Source organism: Schistocerca serialis, chromosome 4, assembly GCF_023864345.2.
Source record: "Schistocerca serialis cubense isolate TAMUIC-IGC-003099 chromosome 4, iqSchSeri2.2, whole genome shotgun sequence".
Classification (NCBI taxonomy): Eukaryota; Metazoa; Arthropoda; class Insecta; order Orthoptera; family Acrididae; genus Schistocerca; species Schistocerca serialis.
In genome coordinates, this window is record NC_064641.1 from 219152003 (window position 1) to 219170397 (window position 18395).

The following is an 18395-nucleotide window of genomic DNA, read 5'->3' on the forward strand; positions in this document are numbered from 1 at the left end:
TGTGACGAAAGTGTGCTGGTGTGTCATTATGCAAGAACCAAATTTTTACTTGTTGCTGAAGCCGGCCGCTGTGGCCGAGCGGTTCTAGGCGCTTCAGTCCGGAGCCGCGCGACTGCTACGGTCACAGGTTCGAATCCTGCCTCGGGCATGGATGTGTGTGATGTCCTTAGGTTAGTTAGGTTTAAGTAGTTCTAAGTTCTAGGGGACTGATGACCTCAGTTGTTAAGTCCCATAGTGCTCAGAGCCATTTGAACCATTTGAAGTTGTTGCTGAAATGGCACAGCCTCCAGCAATGTGCCCCAGTTCGCCTCCACATACGTTGATTGAGAGTCGGTATTGATGTCCTCTTTCCTGAGTTGTTTGGGGATTTACATCTGCCAATACGTGCTGGTTATGGAAATTCACACAATTTCTTTCGAGTCCTGCCCCATCGTAAATAAAATGTTGGATGTGAACAGTGGATCTGCGGCACTCTTCTGCAACGGTCATTGACAGAACTGCTGTCTGCCATGATGATCTTGTGGCCCAAGGGCCTGAACGCGCTGCAGACGATTTGGGTGCAGCAACTGTTTATGAAGTACTCCCCCAGACAAGAGAGTGAAAAACACCGTCTGGTGCTCCTAATCGTTGCACATGGACCCAGGGGTTTCTCCCGCCGAAAGTAGCACCCGCTCCACCATGTCAGACGTGCGCACTGTACGGGGCCGTCCACTCAGTCTGCCGAACAGCTTATCAGAGTGCACTCTGCACTGTGGATATTTTTCAGCGTAGAGACTGCGGGCTCGCAGGCTGCGTCCATTTGGTAAACCATAGCAGAATATACGCAATCACAGTTATTTCACTTGTCGAGTAGTAGGTTCCTATTGCTAACAAGTGGTGGAAGAGAGAAAATGTAAATGTACTACACCATATGTATGTCAAACAGCGCAGTAACAGTGAAAACATAAATGAATCCGCCTTTGAAATAAGGTAAAACACCACTATGCGTACACAAGGTTGCCAGTACTGTACAATAAGGTATACAAACATGACGAGAACCAACGCAACCTACAACACGGCTGGAACCACACAACTGACTGCAGACCACCTAGTGATAGGTAGAGTACTGTAAGACTTTATAGTACCCTGCCGACACATTTCACAGAGTGTCAATGCAACGACTGTGCTAATGTCCGCAACACTGTCGCGCAGCCCTTCCTATAAAAATGTGTTTATCTCGGAAAGTATGCGTTCCCAGACCCATGTTTATGGACTCATTTTTCTTGTTTTGATGAGTGACTACCATCTCTCAAAGTACTCGACACATTTTTTGAACACCCTGTATATATTGTCACACTTTCCTGGGGTACTCCTGAAAATTACTGTATATTTGTAGATTTTGTTCTCTTAAGAACGACGTAATGTGTTGTATGTGCAAGGAAGTCCTGGATCCAGTCACAAATCTGGTCCAACAGATTGCGAAGTTGCGAAGTTGCGAAGCAACTCAAATCGCTTGATACAGGCAAGTCTTCAGGTCCAGATTGTATACCGATTAGGTTCCTTTCAGATTACCCTGATACAATAGCTCCCTACTTAGCAATCATATACAACCGCTCGTTCACCGATAGATCTGTACCTACAGATTGGAAAATTGCGCAGCTTGCACCAGCGTTTATTTAAGAAGGGTAGTAGGAGTAATCCATCGAACTACAGACCTATATCATTGACGTCGGTTTGCAGTAGGGTTTTGGAGCATATACTGTATTCAGACATTATGAATCACCTCGAAGGGAACGATCTATTGATACGTAATCAGCATGGTTTCAGAAAACATCGTTCTTGTGCAACGCAGCTAGCTCTTTATTCGCACGAAGTAATGGCCGCTATCGACAGGGGATCTCAAGTTGATAACGTATTTCTAGATTTCCGGAAAGCTTTTAACACCGTTCCTCACAAGCGACTTCTAATCAAGCTGCGGGCCTATGGGGTATCGTCTAAGTTGTGCGACTGGATTCGTGATTTCCTGTCAGGAAGGTCGCAGTTCGTAGTAATAGACGGCAAATCATCGAGTAAAACTGAAGTGATATCAGGTGTTCACCAGGGAAGCGTCCTGGGACCTCTGCTGTTCCTGATCTATATAAATGACCTGGGTGACAATCGGAGCAGTTCTCTTAGGTTGTTCGGAGATGATGCTGTAATTTACCGTCTAGTAAGGTCATCCGAAGACCAATATCAGTTGCAAAACGATTTAGAAAAGATTGCTGTATGGTGTGGCAGGTGGCAGTTGACGCTAAATAACGAAAAGTGTGAGGTGATCCACGTGAGTTCCAAAAGAAATCCGTTGGAATTCGATTACTCGATAAATAGTACAATTCTCAAGGCTGTCAATTCAACTAAGTACCTGGGTGTTAAAATTACGAACAACTTCAGTTGGAAAGACCACATAGATAATATTGTGGGGAAGGCGAGCCAACGGTTGCGTTTCATTGGCAGGACACTTAGAAGATGCAACAAGTCCACTAAAGAGACAGCTTACACTACACTCGTTCGTCCTCTGTTAGAATATCTGCGCGGTGTGGGATCCTTACCAGGTGTGATTGACGGAGGACATCTAAAGGGTGCAAAAAAGGGCATCTCGTTTTGTATTATCACGTAATAGGGGAGAGAGTGTGGCAGATATGATACGCGAGTTGGGATGGAAGTCATTAAAGCAAAGATGTTTTTCGTCGTGGAGAGATCTATTTACGAAATTTCAGTCACCAACTTTCTCTTCCGAATGCGAAAATATTTTGTTGAGTTCAACCTTCATAGGTAGGAATGATCATCAAAATAAAATAAGAGAAATCACAGCTCGAACAGAAAGGTTTATGTGTTCGTTTTTTCCGCGTGCTGTTCGGGAGTGGAATGGTAGAGAGATAGTATGATTGTGGTTCGATGAACCCTCTGCCAAGCACCAAAATGTGAATTGCAGAGTAGTCATGTACACTCCTGGAAATGGAAAAAAGAACACATTGACACCGGTGTGTCAGACCCACCATACTTGCTCCGGACACTGCGAGAGGGCTGTACAAGCAATGATCACACGCACGGCACAGCGGACACACCAGGAACCGCGGTGTTGGCCGTCGAATGGCGCTAGCTGCGCAGCATTTGTGCACCGCCGCCGTCAGTGTCAGCCAGTTTGCCGTGGCATACGGAGCTCCATCGCAGTCTTTAACACTGGTAGCATGCCGCGACAGCGTGGACGTGAACAGTATGTGCAGTTGACGGACTTTGAGCGAGGGCGTGTAGTGGGCATGCGGGAGGCCGGGTGGACGTACCGCCGAATTGCTCAACACGTGGGGCGTGAGGTCTCCACAGTACATCGATGTTGTCGCCAGTGGTCGGCGGAAGGCGCACGCGCCCGTCGACCTGAGACCGGACCGCAGCGACGCACGGATGCACGCCAAGACCGTAGGATCCTACGCAGTGCCGTAGGGGACCGCACCGCCACTTCCCAGCAAATTAGGGACACTGTTGCTCCTGGGGTATCGGCGAGGACCATTCGCAACCGTCTCCATGAAGCTGGGCTACGGTCCCGCACACCGTTAGGCCGTCTTCCGCTCACGCCCCAACATCGTGCAGCCCGCCTCCAGTGGTGTCGCGACAGGCGTGAATGAAGGGACGAATGGAGACGTGTCGTCTTCAGCGATGAGAGTCGCTTCTGCCTTGGTGCCAATGATGGTCGTATGCGTGTTTGGCGCCGTGCAGGTGAGCGCCACAATCAGGACTGCATACGACCGAGGCACACAGGGCCAACACCCAGCATCATGGTGTGGGGAGCGATGTCCTACACTGGCCGTACACCACTGGTGATCGTCGAGGGGACACTGAATAGTGCACGGTACATCCAAACCGTCATCGAACCCATCGTTCTACCATTCCTAGACCGGCAAGGGAACTTGCTGTTCCAACAGGACAATGCACGTCCGCATGTATCCCGTGCCACCCAACGTGCTCTAGAAGGTGTAAGTCAACTACCCTGGCCAGCAAGATCTCCGGATCTGTCCCCCATTGAGCATGTTTGGGACTGGATGAAGCGTCGTCTCACGCGGTCTGCACGTCCAGCACGAACGCTGGTCCAACTGAGGCGCCAGGTGGAAATGGCATGGCAAGCCGTTCCACAGGACTACATCCAGCATCTCTACGATCGTCTCCATGGGAGAATAGCAGCCTGCATTGCTGCGAAAGGTGGATATACACTGTACTAGTGCCGACATTGTGCATGCTCTGTTGCCTGTGTCTATGTGCCTGTGGTTCTGTCAGTGTGATCATGTGATGTATCTGACCCCAGGAATGTGTCAATAAAGTTTCCCCTTCCTGGGACAATGAATTCACGGTGTTCTTATTTCAATTTCCAGGAGTGTAGATGTAGATGTAGATGAAACTACAAAGAACGAAACTTGCCTAGCTTGAAGGGGGAAACCAGATGGCGCTATGGTTGGCTCGCTAGATGGCGCTGCCATAGCTCAAACGGATATCAACTGCGATTTTTTAAATAGGAACCCCCATTTTTCGTTACATATTCCTGTAGTACGTAAAGAAATCTGAATGTTTTAGTTGGACCACTTTTTTCGCTTTGTGATCGATGGCGCTGTAATAGTCACAAACATATGGCTCACAATTTTAGACGAACAGTTGGTAACAGGTAGGTTTTTTAAATTAAAATACAGAACGTAGGTACGTTTGAACATTTTATTTCGGTTGTTCCAATGTGATACATGTACCTTTGTGAACTTATCATTTCTGACAACGCACGCTGTTACAGCGTGATTACCTGTAAATACCACATTAATGCAATAAATGCTCAAAATGATGTCCGTCAACCTCAATGCATTTGGCAATACGTGTAACGACATTCCTCTCAACAGCGAGTAGTTCGCCTTCCGTAATGTTCGTACATGCACTGACAATGCGCTGACGCATGTTGTAAGGCGTTGTTGTTGGATCACGATAGCAAATATCCTTCAACGTTCCCCACAGAAAGAAATCCGGGGACGTCAGATCCGGTGAACGTGCGGGCCATGGTATGGTGCTTCGGCGACCAATCCACCTGTCATGAAATATGCTATTCAATACCGCTTCAACTGCAGCGAGCTATGTGCCGGACCTCCATCACGTTGGAAGTACATCGCCTTTCTGTCATGCAGTGAAACAACTTGAAGTAACATCGGTAGAACATTACGTAGGAAAGCAGCATACATTGCACCGTTTAGATTGCCATCGATAAAATGGGGGCCAATTATCCTTCCTCCCGTAATGCCGCATCATACATTAACCCGCCAAGGTCGCTGTTGTTCCGCTTGTCGCAGCCATCGTGGATTTTCCGTTGCCCAATAGTGTATATTATGCCGGTTTACGTTGGTGAATGACGCTTCGTCGCTAAATAGAACGCTTACAAAAAATCTGTCATCGTCCCGTAATTTCTCTTGTGCCCAGTGGCAGAACTGTACACGACGTCCAAAGTCGTCGCCATGCAATTCCTGGTGCATAGAAATATGCAATCGATGTTGATGTAGCATTCTCAACACCGACGTTTTTGAGGTTCCCGATTCTCACACAGTTTGTCTGCTACTTATGTGCGGATTAGCCGCGACAGCAGCTAAAACACCTACTTGGGCATCATCATTTGTTGCAGGTCGTGGTTGACGTTTCACATGTGGTTGAACACTTCCTGTTTCCTTAAATAACGTAACCGGACAGTTACGTTCGGACACTTGGATGATGTCGTCCAGGATACCGAGCAGCATACATAGCACACGCCCGTTGGGCATTTTGATCACAATAGCCATCCTTCAACACGATATCGACCTTTTCCGCAATTGGTAAACGGTCTATTTTAACACGAGTAATGTATCACGAAGCAAATACCGTCCGCACTGGCGGAATGTTACGTGATACCACGTACTTATAGTTTTGTGATTATTACAGCACCATCTATCACAAAGCGAAAAAAGTGGTCCAACTAAAACATTCATATTTCTTTATGTACTACACGAATATGTAATAAAAATGGGGGTTCCTATTCAAAAAAACGCAGCTGATATCCGTGTGACCTATGACAGCGCTATCTAGCTGGCCAGCCATAGCGCCATCTGGTTTCCCCCTTCAAGCTAGACAAGTTTCGTTCTTTGTAGTTTTTTCGCTTGATGCTTATTTCGTGAGATATTAGGTCCGGTCACTATCAATGGACCACCCTGTATACACGCAGGGTGGTCAGAAAAGTCTGAAACGCTTGTAGGGATATTGCAGGGCAGGGTGTACTGAAACATAAATGTCATGAAAAAATACGATATGTTGCGCCGACTCCGAGTTATTTACCATTGAAATTAGTCAATCGGGACATTGCGTGCGTACACAACTCAACACCACGCTCCCCATAAACTCTTCGAAGTATTGGCCTGCTTTCCACCGCCTTACTGGGAACCGCCCCACCGCCCAGTACCCTCTCCTACTTGATGACCGTCCCTTTCCTGACAACCTCAGTAAGGCCAACCACTTTGCCTCTCACCTCTCAGATGTTTTTTCCATCCCAGATGATCCACAATTTGATTATTCCCTCTTCCCTGACGTCATGGACCGTACGAATACCTCTGTTCCTCCTCTTGCTCCTAGCTTCCAGTACTTGGGCCACACACCACCATCTGAACTCAACACTCCCATCACTACACAGGACATCAGCCTCACACTCCGCACTAAACGCAACACTGCTCCCGGCCACGACTGCATTACCTACCGCCACCTCAAACACAGCCCTCCCTCCTTCCTTTCAGTCCTTGCCACCCTCTACAATGTCATCCTTGCCACTGGCTTCTATCCCGACCTGTGGAAAACCTCCCGTATCCTGATGTTCTCCAAACCCAACAAGCCTCCATCTGATGCCTCTTCCTATCGTCCTATCTGTCTCACATCAGTGTTCAGCAAGCTCTTGGAATGCATCCTTCACGGCGCATCCATCACCACCTCCGCCAAAACCACCTCCTCCCCAACACCCAATGTGGCTTTCGACCTTCCTTCTCTGCCGATGACTAACTCCTCCGCCTCACTCATCTCCTCTCCCTCCAGCTTAACTCCCGTCGCTCTGCCATTTTTGTCTCCCTCGACCTCGAAAAGGCCTTCGACCATGTCTGGCATCCCGGTCTCCAGTTTAAACTCCAAACCTACGCCCTTCCTATCAACTACATCTGTCTGATGGCCTCCTTCCTCTCCCGCCGCCCCTCCTATGTTACCATCCATAATGCCAATTCCCACACCTACTACCCCTCTGCAGGTGTGCCCCAGGGCTCTGTCCTCTCCCCTCTCCTCTACCTCCTGTACACGGCAGATGTGCCCCAACCCCCCCATCCAGTACACCTCTTGCAATATGCTGATGACACCGCATTCCTCGACCTTGCTCCTACTCTCCAACAGTCCCAATGCCTTCTCCAGAATCTCCTTGACCTTTTTACTGCATGATGTAACCGGCGGCTCCTGAAAATCAATCCTTCCAAGAGCCAGGCAATCATTGTAGGTCATACCACTCACTCCTTCCGGCTCCTGGATTTCTCCCTTACTGTCTGCGCCCATCCTGTCCGCCTCACCCCCACCCTCACCTACCTTGGCCTCACCATTGACCGTCACCTCACCTGGATCCCTCATCTCCGCTCCCTCCAATCCAAAGCCCGCAACTGCCTCTGACTCCTCAAACTCCTCTCTGGCCAGACATGGGGTTTGCACCCCTCTACCATCCTCCACGCCTACAAATCCTTAATCCGTCCCATCCTCTGTTATGCCAGTCCCGCCTGGATGTCTGCCCCCCCCCCCAAACTCTATAAGTCCCTCCAGATCCTTGAGCGTCATGCACTCCGCCTCGCCTTCCGTATACGCCTCCCGTCCCCCACGCGGATCCTCTATGACCTCATTCCTTTCCCCCATCTGCTCCTCTTCCTCGAACATATCCGCATCCTCTACACCTCCTGCCGCCTTGATCCCCCTCACCCCCTGGTTGCTCCTCTTCTCTCCCATCCCCGCCCCCTGCCACGCCCTCACTGTTGTGTCTCCCCTACCCTCCATCTCTACACCCTTCATCTCCTTTCCCAAGGTGTCTTCCATCAACTTCCCCTCCTGGATGATGCCCTCTCTCCCTCCACTTATCCCTCCTATCAACTCTGATCCTCACTCCCCCTCCTTTCCTCTGTCCTTTTCCCAGGCTCCCTCTGCCCCCCTTCCATCCTCTTTTTTCCCCACCTCCCCTCTCTCTGCCCCCTTCTCTCCCCCGAGTCTTTTTGCATTTCTCTCCTCTGCCTCTTCTCATTCCATCTCGCATCTGCCCTGCCCCTCTCCCCCATTATGAGTCCTCTCCCTCCTTGGTTCCCCCCTTTCGTTTTTTCCTCTCCTCACTCCTTGTTTTTCCCCCTCCTCTAGGTGACCCCCCCCCCATATGCCTTTGGCTCGGGAGTGTCATCTTTGTGCCGTCATTTTCGTGCAGTGTTTTACAGTGAGTGTTTTACAGTGAGTGTTCCGTGTTGTGTCTTTTGGGAAGTGTTGTGAACAGCCATCATACTGTCGGTGGGTGTGATTTTTCGTCTCTTGTGAACAGAAACCAGACTGTCACCATGTTTTTTAATTGCGTGTCTACTATGTTACTTGTCTGATTCCTGTGTATTTTATTAACATTGCCAACCCCTTTTGCTTTCTGTTTAAACTTTCCGCATTTTTTTGCCATTTTACACTTTAAGTCACCGTTTTATCACCTGTTTTTCTTGTTTCTTTTCTTCTTCGTTTTTTACAAAAGTCTGTAGGCTGTGGAGCGGCGTACTAAGCTGCTGCCAGCCCGCCCCCTTGGGGGGGAATTGAAAATCAATAAAGAAAAAAAAAAAAAAAAAAAAAAAAAAAAACATTGCGTGCTCACATTCCAGAGGCGTGCCTGGGGTGGTATCGCTTTGTTTTGTTAGTTGAAACTTGAATTTGCGCGCACGACGTCCTGATTGGTTAACTTCATGAGTAAATAACTCAGAAATGGCGCAACGTACCGAATTTTTTCCTTAACATTTGTGTCTGAGTAAAACCTACCCTGCGACATCCCTACGAGCGTTTCAGACATTTTCTATCCGCTCTGTGTATGCTCCATATTCTGCTAACAGTCATTGGATCTCGACCAAAGCGAGCAGCAATGTCGCGATACGATAAACCGCAATCGCGATAGGCTACAATCCGACCTTTATCAAAGTCGGAAACGTGATGGTACGCATTTCTCCTCCTTACACGAGGCATCACAACAACGTTTCACCAGGCAACGCCGGTCACTGCTGTTTGTGTATGCGAAATCGGTTGGAAACTTTCCTCGTGTCAGCACGTTGTAGGTGTCGCCACCGCCGCCAAGCTTGTGTGAATGCTCTGAAAAGCTAATCACTTGCATATCATAGCATCTTCTTCCTGTCGGTTAAATTTCGCGTCTGTAGCACGTCATCCTCGTGGTGTAGCAATTTTAATGGCCAGTAGTGTAGTTCAGGACACATGAGCTTGTAATCGCAGAGAAGGGTGAAACACTGCCATATCATGTATGAAGTTTAAATTTATTACATCTTTACTACTAATTCTTCTAAACACGTTTCACAGACAGCAAATAAGCGTACTACTGGATGTGCCTGCAAAACTTTATCATTGTACGACACAGAGTATAGGAGAATGACGTTGTAAAGTGGCAGAATAAATGAAGGTCAATTTCGCACTGGACATAAGAGTTTTATACATTATAATGGGAAGTTGAATATGACACCTAACTTACTTCAGCAGTAATGAGCAGATTTGACTATAAGTATGACACTCAATCGATTGTATTAACACACCACTCCTACATAATCACATTCAATGAGCAGAAAGTGAAACAAGCAGCGAGAGGAAACGTTTTGTGTGGAAGCAGGGACGGACAGAAAGAGAGGCTATACCACGTGAGGCGCCACGAAAAGATCTTAGGTGGCGTCCCACAGTGGGTGTCAGCAACCAGACAAGTGACGCATACTGGAGAGCAAGTAATGGGCCACCAGAAGTAGGACAGAAAGAAGCTTTAGAAAAGGGCCGAGATTTCGACGCAGTTTAGTGCTAGAGCTCTTGCGATTGGCAGACAGTTTCCGCAAAATAAGAGGGATGCTGTTATTGGTCGAAAAAGGCCGTGACGTGGAGAACGAAAGAACCCAGGTGGGGACACAGTTTAGCTACGAGAAAGACAATATCGAAATTTTCGGGGACTCTTTGTGGTGTCACCGCCAGACACCACACTTGCTAGGTGGTAGCTTTAATTCGGCCGCGGTCCATTAGTACATGTCGGACCCGCGTGTCGCCACTGTTAGTGATCGCAGACCGAGCGCCACCACACGGCAGGTCTCGAGATACTGACTAGCACTCGCCCCAGTTGTACGGACGACTTTGCTAGCGACTACACTGACGAAGCCTCGCTCCTTTGCCGAGCAGATAGTTAGAATAGCCTTCAGCTAAGTCCATGGCTACGACCTAGCAAGGCGCCGTTAGCCTTACATAGCAATTGATACTTATCGTATAAAGCATGTCTCATCAAGAACGATGTATACAACAAGGATGGATTAAAGTTAAGTATTCCAAAAGCTACGTACTTTTCTTTATAGCATTCATTACGTATCCTGTTTCAGACCTCACGCCATCCTTCGTGTGTTTATAGCGTGCATTGCGATCCCCTCAAATCACACTGTGTCGGCACTTCTGTCGACACATCACTCTTCTCTGAACTGCTGTCAAGTGCAGGACGGAGCGCATAACGCTCTGTATGACGCAGAGGAGAAATTTGTGTGAACATTGCGTTCATTGCGGCTGACATTCAGCTAGATATTAACTGTAGCATCGTCGAGGTCCAACTGTGGAGAAACGAACCAGCCAGTTAATTAATTGTTCTTGCAAGGACTGAGAGGGCATTTTAATATGCACACTGCTCCAGCCGTGCGCGTGTATATCGCCATGTTTCAAGACTAGGGATGAGTATGTCTTCTCACATAACGAGAAACACAGGGAGAGTTTCTGCTGGAAAAATCAGCAAAGGCTTAATTAGTTCTTATAGGAATTTCAGAGGACGACAGCAGCCATGCAGATGACAGCTCATCGCAGCTAAGGTATAGACCGCGAGCTTTTGCTGGAAAAAGCAGCAAAGGCTTAATTAGTTTTTATAGGAATTTCAGAGGACGAGAGCAGCCACGCAGATGACAGCTCATCGCAGCTAAGGTAAAGACCGCGAGCAGAGGCGTAAACTTGTTGGTTCCACCAGCTTGCATCAATTGTAAACTCGAGAAACCTTGGGTAATCTTTTGCTCAACTTGTCACAAAACTAACCATCCTCCAAAGACTTCATTGTCATCCTAAATAGTACCGAACTTTGAACCAGAATCAGATAATTTATGATAGTACTGGCTGTGACATTACAGCCTTTATCACTGCGATTTTTAATATGTAAAAGTTTTTTTTCTGGATTTGCGTCAGTATGTGCGAACTTCTAACACATACCAATGAATGTTGTAACCAGATATCTTTGCCGCGCTCCTGAAAAGCGCAGAATATCACGATAGCTATAAACTGTTATACGCTGCTATCGATCAGTAAAAAAAAACCGATGCACCTATGTTTCAAAATAACAATTGCCAATTTTTACTTCTTCAGGGAGCCGTGCCGCTCTCTAGCTGTTCTTCTGTGAATGTGTTGCGAGTCGGATGCAAAAGTATTGTGCTCCATACTGATATAACCATTTTATTGTAAATTTAAGAGTTTAAGTGATTGAAAAATATATTTAGCCACAAACAAGCGAGAATGTGTATCATGAAAATTCGCTCCACCGCCACAATGGGTGGCCATGTTAATGTAAGTTTCCGTTTCATAATATAATACTTGAAGCCTTGAAGTTTATTTAATTTCAAAGAAAATCTCTCAACTTTATTTTCATTAATTATACTTGTGATAATCTTTTCTGTTTAAAAGATTTATGCAGCTTATGATCCAGCGTGTGTTCTGTCGGAACAGGAGGCTGTCGTGACGACATCGTTATAGTATTTATTCCAAGTTCTTTCAGTTCCGTTTATATGTTCGTACAAATCCAATTAGTTGGTCCCTTAGGTTTCTTTCATGTAACTTACGTCTGTTTTCTCCGCGCGATCTTCCTCCGAAAAAAAATTTCTGTTCATTTTTTTTAGTAATTTTCGATATCGCGAAGGAGAAAAGACAGCCGCCTCCTGCTCCGAACGGAACACCACGACTTTTCTAACGTCGGAGAGTACCGCACGAATTTTCCGCTAAAAGGTAATAGAATTTCTTAAAGCTGGGTCAATTAAACATGTTGCTGCTGTTCTCCGACAAATCTGGTGTGATTAATAGTAATTTATTCTGTCACGACAAAAAGAACCAATTTTATTTTTACCAAAGCAACAAAGCTTTCAATTAAATTACTAGAAAAAAAAAAATCATACCAGATCTGGCGCCCGAACAGGGACTTGACTAAAATATTGAAAGTGTCACGGTTCTAATATATGATTGTCTTATTCCATGTATCGCTCTTTGGAACCCAATGCTGCATAAAATTACGGATGAGCAATAAATATACGCAATCTTGAAGGACGCGGTATTTACACAAATATCTTGGGATTTAATAAGACGCAGATTTGCAGTTTTGAAGACAACGCCGAGTGAGTACCAAGTTTTCGTTTGCCATAGTTCTGTCTAAAGAGTAGCTCATTGACCTTCAAATTCGACCTCACTCTATCCTTTCTGTAGCTTAACGTAAAAAACCATTTTTTTTTCTATGTAAATATTTGAACATTTTCTGTAACCTTTTGCTTGGCCTATTTGTTTTATACTGTAGTTAGTATTCTCGTGTAAGTTCAAGATGGATGCCATTTCAGTCTTTTCTGTGTAACAGCGTTGGCAATCAATTGTTTCAACGGCGTTGACTCCATCTTGTCTTTTTGCTACAGACGTGTGTCAGTTATTACCCACGTAACATTAGACATTTGACGAACGCGCCGCGACTTTAACTTGCGCGGCAAGAATAATTGACAATCAGAATTTCAGTTGGCAGTACCCATTTTAAGTTGGCAATAGTTGAATTTCATTATGGCGGACGGACAATCGAGCGCGAACTCTGCAGACGAAAGCGACGGCACTGTTAACAAACATTACCGACTCCGTTCACGCCGAACGACGGCCAGGACAGACGACAGACAAGAGGTAGCTAACGTGGACGACACTCAGCAGGAAACACCCACCTCCCCGATAACGGTATCAGTTGACATTGTCAAAATGTTACAGGAATTGATACTAGACAGACAGGAGAGGGAACAGCGCGAACGTGATCGCGAACAACGTGAGAAAGACAGAGACAAGTTTTTATCAGAGCTGAAAACGGATATGACAACACAGATTGACTCAGTTAGGAATGACGTAAATACCATCATTGATGCGAAAGTAGGTACCCTCACTACGCAAGTAGGCTCTCTCACAGCACAGATAGATTCGGTTAAGGGTGACGTCACGGCACAGATAGATTCGGTTAAGGGTGACGTCACGGCACAGATAGATTCGGTTAAGGGTGACGTCACGGCACAGATAGATTCGGTTAAGGGTGACGTCACGGAGCAAGTAACCACTTTGACAAGCCAGATAAGCGCTCTGAATAACAAAATTGATAACATTGGTCAGAATCTCACAACTCAAATCGAAGCGTGTCGCAAAGAAACCGATTCGGTAAAACTTGCGTATAAAACAGTTGCACGACAGGTAGACGAGTTAGCGACAGCGGTAGCCACTGTAGAATCAAAAGTAAGTGCAATGGCGAATGACATTTCGGACCGAACTATTGACGAAAGAGTTAACAGTAGTGTTGCTTCGCACACTAAAGCACTTACCGAACATTACAAAGAATGGATTGATGTACAAGAGAAGCTAGTTGAGGAGAAGGTTACACGTGACTTGAAAGATGTTGTTAAATCCGCAACCTTAGACATATTATCTGCACCCGGCAGTTCAGGAGACACTGTTTGTACTGAACTAGGCCAAATTAGACGAGTGTTTACCCGGGATTTGCCGGAATGGCGGAAGCAAGTAACAGATGAGATATCCGACCTGAAACAGCAAATTCAAACACTACAGTATGATAACCAGAGCGACGGGAAACACTCACTACCTTCTGAGCCAGATGAACATCAATACCAGACAACACAACAACACAACACACCACAGTACATTCCGCGACTGAAAAATGAATTTAACGATTCACACAAGAACAACACTGAACAATTGACACTCACAACCCTCATGAAAGAGGAGAGTGTATTGAAACACAGAGTTTTTCAACCATTCCAACCGGAAAAGCGAAATATTCATCCAGTCGTTTTCCTAAAGAACTTTTCAGGAGTCTTTCCAGCTGCCTGGAATGACAAACAGAGAATACAATTCATTACCGGATACATACAAGGAGAAAGTGCTATATGGGGAACCGAGATGGTTGATAAGTGCAAAACATTTAGCGAGTTTGAGAAGAACTTTTTAAGCAAATTTTGGAGCGCAGGTGTTCAGCAACGCCTACGCAAAGAGGTCTATAACGCCGAACCTTTCCATTCGAACAGTGGCGGACTCCGCCGGTACTTTGAAAAGTACTTGAGAAAGATACAATATTGGGACACTCCCATAACAACAAAAGATGTTATTATGATCCTTAAGTCAAAACTACCCATTTCCATACGCGAAAAATTAGTGAACGTATCAGAGGAAGATCAGGACGCATTTTTATCCGTCCTTGATTCGCTCGATCTTATACACGAAGACGCGCGTGCGAATGCTAACCGTAAGAACAACAACGCAGGCACGTATTCGAATGAAAACGGTAGTAATGGAAATGGTTCACACGAAACACAATACGGAAACAAACAGTACAATAACCGCAATAGAGGCCGAAACAATGGTTACCGTAATGGTAAACACAAAAACAAGCATTACGGCAACCAACGGTACAATCCAATATACAACACGCAACAACAGTATTACGGGAATGCCCCATACCAATCAAACAATAACGGTAGTAACTTCTACGAGAATGGGAACAAATACAAGGGTAAACGTTGCAACAATCAAAATTGCGGAGGTCAGCTACCTCCACCACAACCCTATGGGCAGCCACAACACCAGCAACAACAGCAATACACGCCTCAGCAACAACCATTCATGCAACAACAACAGTACACGCCACCACAACGGGACTTTAGATACAATAACAATAAACCAAGAAAACAATACAATCCACCGGTATATTTTACGCAGGCAAGTAATGTACCGATTTTTCAGCCTGGTAATCAAGTGCATTACCAACAAGGGTTTGATACAAATCAACAAACACAATGGGTAAAAAACCAGCGAGAATGGTCAAGTGATGTGACAGAAGAATCAAATCAGTCGCATCACAAGAAAGCGGAAAACTAAAGGCAGCACCTTTTCGCCTCCTTGGGGATGCTGCGGGACATAATGGGGGCAAACTCGACCTTGAACGACTTAACGTAATACGTTATGATCGCGACACTGACTTGAGAGACGATTTGTTGCAGGAAAATATTGAGACAGACTTGAATGACGTATGGTAAGACGAAGTACAAGCAATGACTAAAATTTACATAGCCAATACACCAATAGATGCTATTATTGATACTGGTGCAAACGTAAATGCTTTATCACTATATATGTTTAAGAAAGTTTCTGCAGGGATGAAAATTTTAACGTTACCAGTACAAGGTTGTTCAGTAACAGGAGCGGTAGGATCTTTATCACAGCGAGTCAATTTGCAAGCTCAGGTACCGATAAGGATTAATTTTACTTCTTTCATGTGTGTATTTCTAGTAGTTAAGAATTTGTCAGTGTCCTGCTTATTAGGAATGGAGTTCCTGAGGAAGAATAAGGCAGTGATTGATATAGAAAAGGGTATCTGTACAATCCGAGTAGGTGAGCAGGAGGTAACGCTGCAGTTGTTGCGCGCCAAGGTAAAAAGAGTCAACACTGAGCACAAAGTTAAGGTACGCATACTGGTACAGCGAATGTTTTTGAACCAAGCACACATGACAAGACAGGGTAACAGTTGGACGGATTTTGATACTGATGACGGACTTCCGACTAGAGAAGAGATTTTGAATAAAGTAAGCGAATCAAGTGAACTTGATTACATACAAAGGCAAGATTTACTGCACTTACTTATGAGGTATCTTCATGTCTTTTCTTCGAAACCTGGAGTAATACGTGACTACGAATACGACATGAAGGTCGCTCCCCATTCTACTTTTTGCAAGACAACGTACTCTGTCCCGTATGCAAGGCGCGAGGCTGTGAAAAATGAAATACGTAAAATGCTTAAGTGGGAGATCATTGAACCGTCAGACTCACCTTACAGTAGTCCGTTATTGCCAGTTTTGAAGCAGGATGGTAGTGTACGTATAGTTTTGGATGCAAGAAACATAAATAAAATAATTATTCCAATAATAACTCGACCTGAGGCTATGGATGAACAATTACAAAGGTTTCATGGAGTAAAATTCCTCACATCGGTAGATTTGAGATCGAGCTACAGGCAGGTCAAGATGACATCACAGTCTCGAAAATATACAGCGTTTATATTTGCAGGTAGATCATACCAATTCAAAGTAGTTCCATTTGGTTTGAATGTGAGTTCAGGCGTATTCATAGCTGCACTTGATCATGTATTAGGACCTGAACTGTTGGATCGAGTAACAGTGTATGTTGATGACTTACTGATTGCTACGAAATCTTGGGAAGAACATTTAGACATAATAAGCAAAGTTTTCCAGAGGTTTCTTGACTATGGAGTCACAGCTAATCTACATAAGTCTAAATTTGGTAAAAGCGAGATTAAATTTTTAGGACATCTTGTATCATCACAGGGAATTACCCCAGATCCAGACAAACTAGCAGCTATTAAAAACTTTCCTGTGCCCTCTTCTAAACGCCAGTTGAAAGGCTTCCTCGGAATGACTTCCTTTTTCAGAAAGTTTATTTCGGACCAGTCGATGAACAGTCAAGCATTGCATGATCTTCTAAAGAAAAATACTCACTGGCATTGGACGCCAGAGTGTCAGGCAGATTTTGATCGCATTAAACAAGCACTTCTTAACAGCAATATTTTGTTCCATCCAGACATGGATAAAGAATTCTGTATTTCGGCAGATGCTTCATTTCAGGGGCTTGGTTCTTGTTTGTTTCAAATAGAAGTAATTGATGGAAAAGAAGAGATAAGAGTTATCAGCTTTGCAAGTAGGGTTCTCACAGAATGTGAGAGGTCATACTCGGTGACAGAGTTGGAGGCTCTGGCCGTTGTATGGTCTTTTAAAAGGTCCAATTACTACATCCATGGTCGGAAAATTAAGGTCTTTTCTGATCACCAAGCTCTTAGTTTCTTGCTCTCGTGTAAACTTCTTCATCCTCGTCTTACACGATGGAGTCTCTTCTTGCAAGAGTATGATTTCGAAATAGTATACATCAAGGGTAAAAACAACATTATCGCGGATGCTTTGTCGCGCATGCCGCAAGGACTTCCCGAGTCCAGTGAACTTATCGAGCAGATGTCTAACTACCGAATTCTTCTAATGAAAGACCCATTACATAGAAAGTATTTCCTTCAGCTCTGCAAGCAGATGCGCATACTCCAAGAAACAGATCCCAAATGGCGTAAGATCAAACAACTTCTTCTAACAAAACCCGATCACCACTTGTCCAAATTTTATAAACTACACAACGATGTTTTATTCCATCGAACTTCTCTCCTCTCTGGTAGATGGTGTGTGTGTATACCACACGCATACGTTGAACACCTTATCTGGTACACACATCTTTCCTGGGGTCATTATGGACCTGAAAAATGCAAACGAAAGATTTCTGCCTATTGCTATGTACCAAACTTGCACCATCGAATCCACAAGTTGTTAAGTACATGTCTTATCTGCCAGAAGGCAAAACCCTTCAACCATTCGAACCTAATTCCTCTGAATCCAATTATTACTGAGAGACCAAATCAAGTTCTGGCCCTTGATCTCGCCGGCCCCCTGCCGCAAGGGAGGGGAGGGGTGAAATACCTAGTCGCATTGATGGATCTTTTCACAAAACATGTGAGACTTTATGCAGTGAAATCATCCAGTGCACTTCCGATCATCCGTCGAATCGAACAAGACTATTTTCCTCGATTTGGCAAGCCGGAGGCCATTCTATCAGATAATGCATCGAATTTCACTGGCAGACAATGGCGCAATTTTCTTGCCAGACATGGCATCAAACAAATACTTATATCTCGTTTCAGACCGCAATCTAATCCCACCGAACGTATCTTCAAAGAGTTCAAT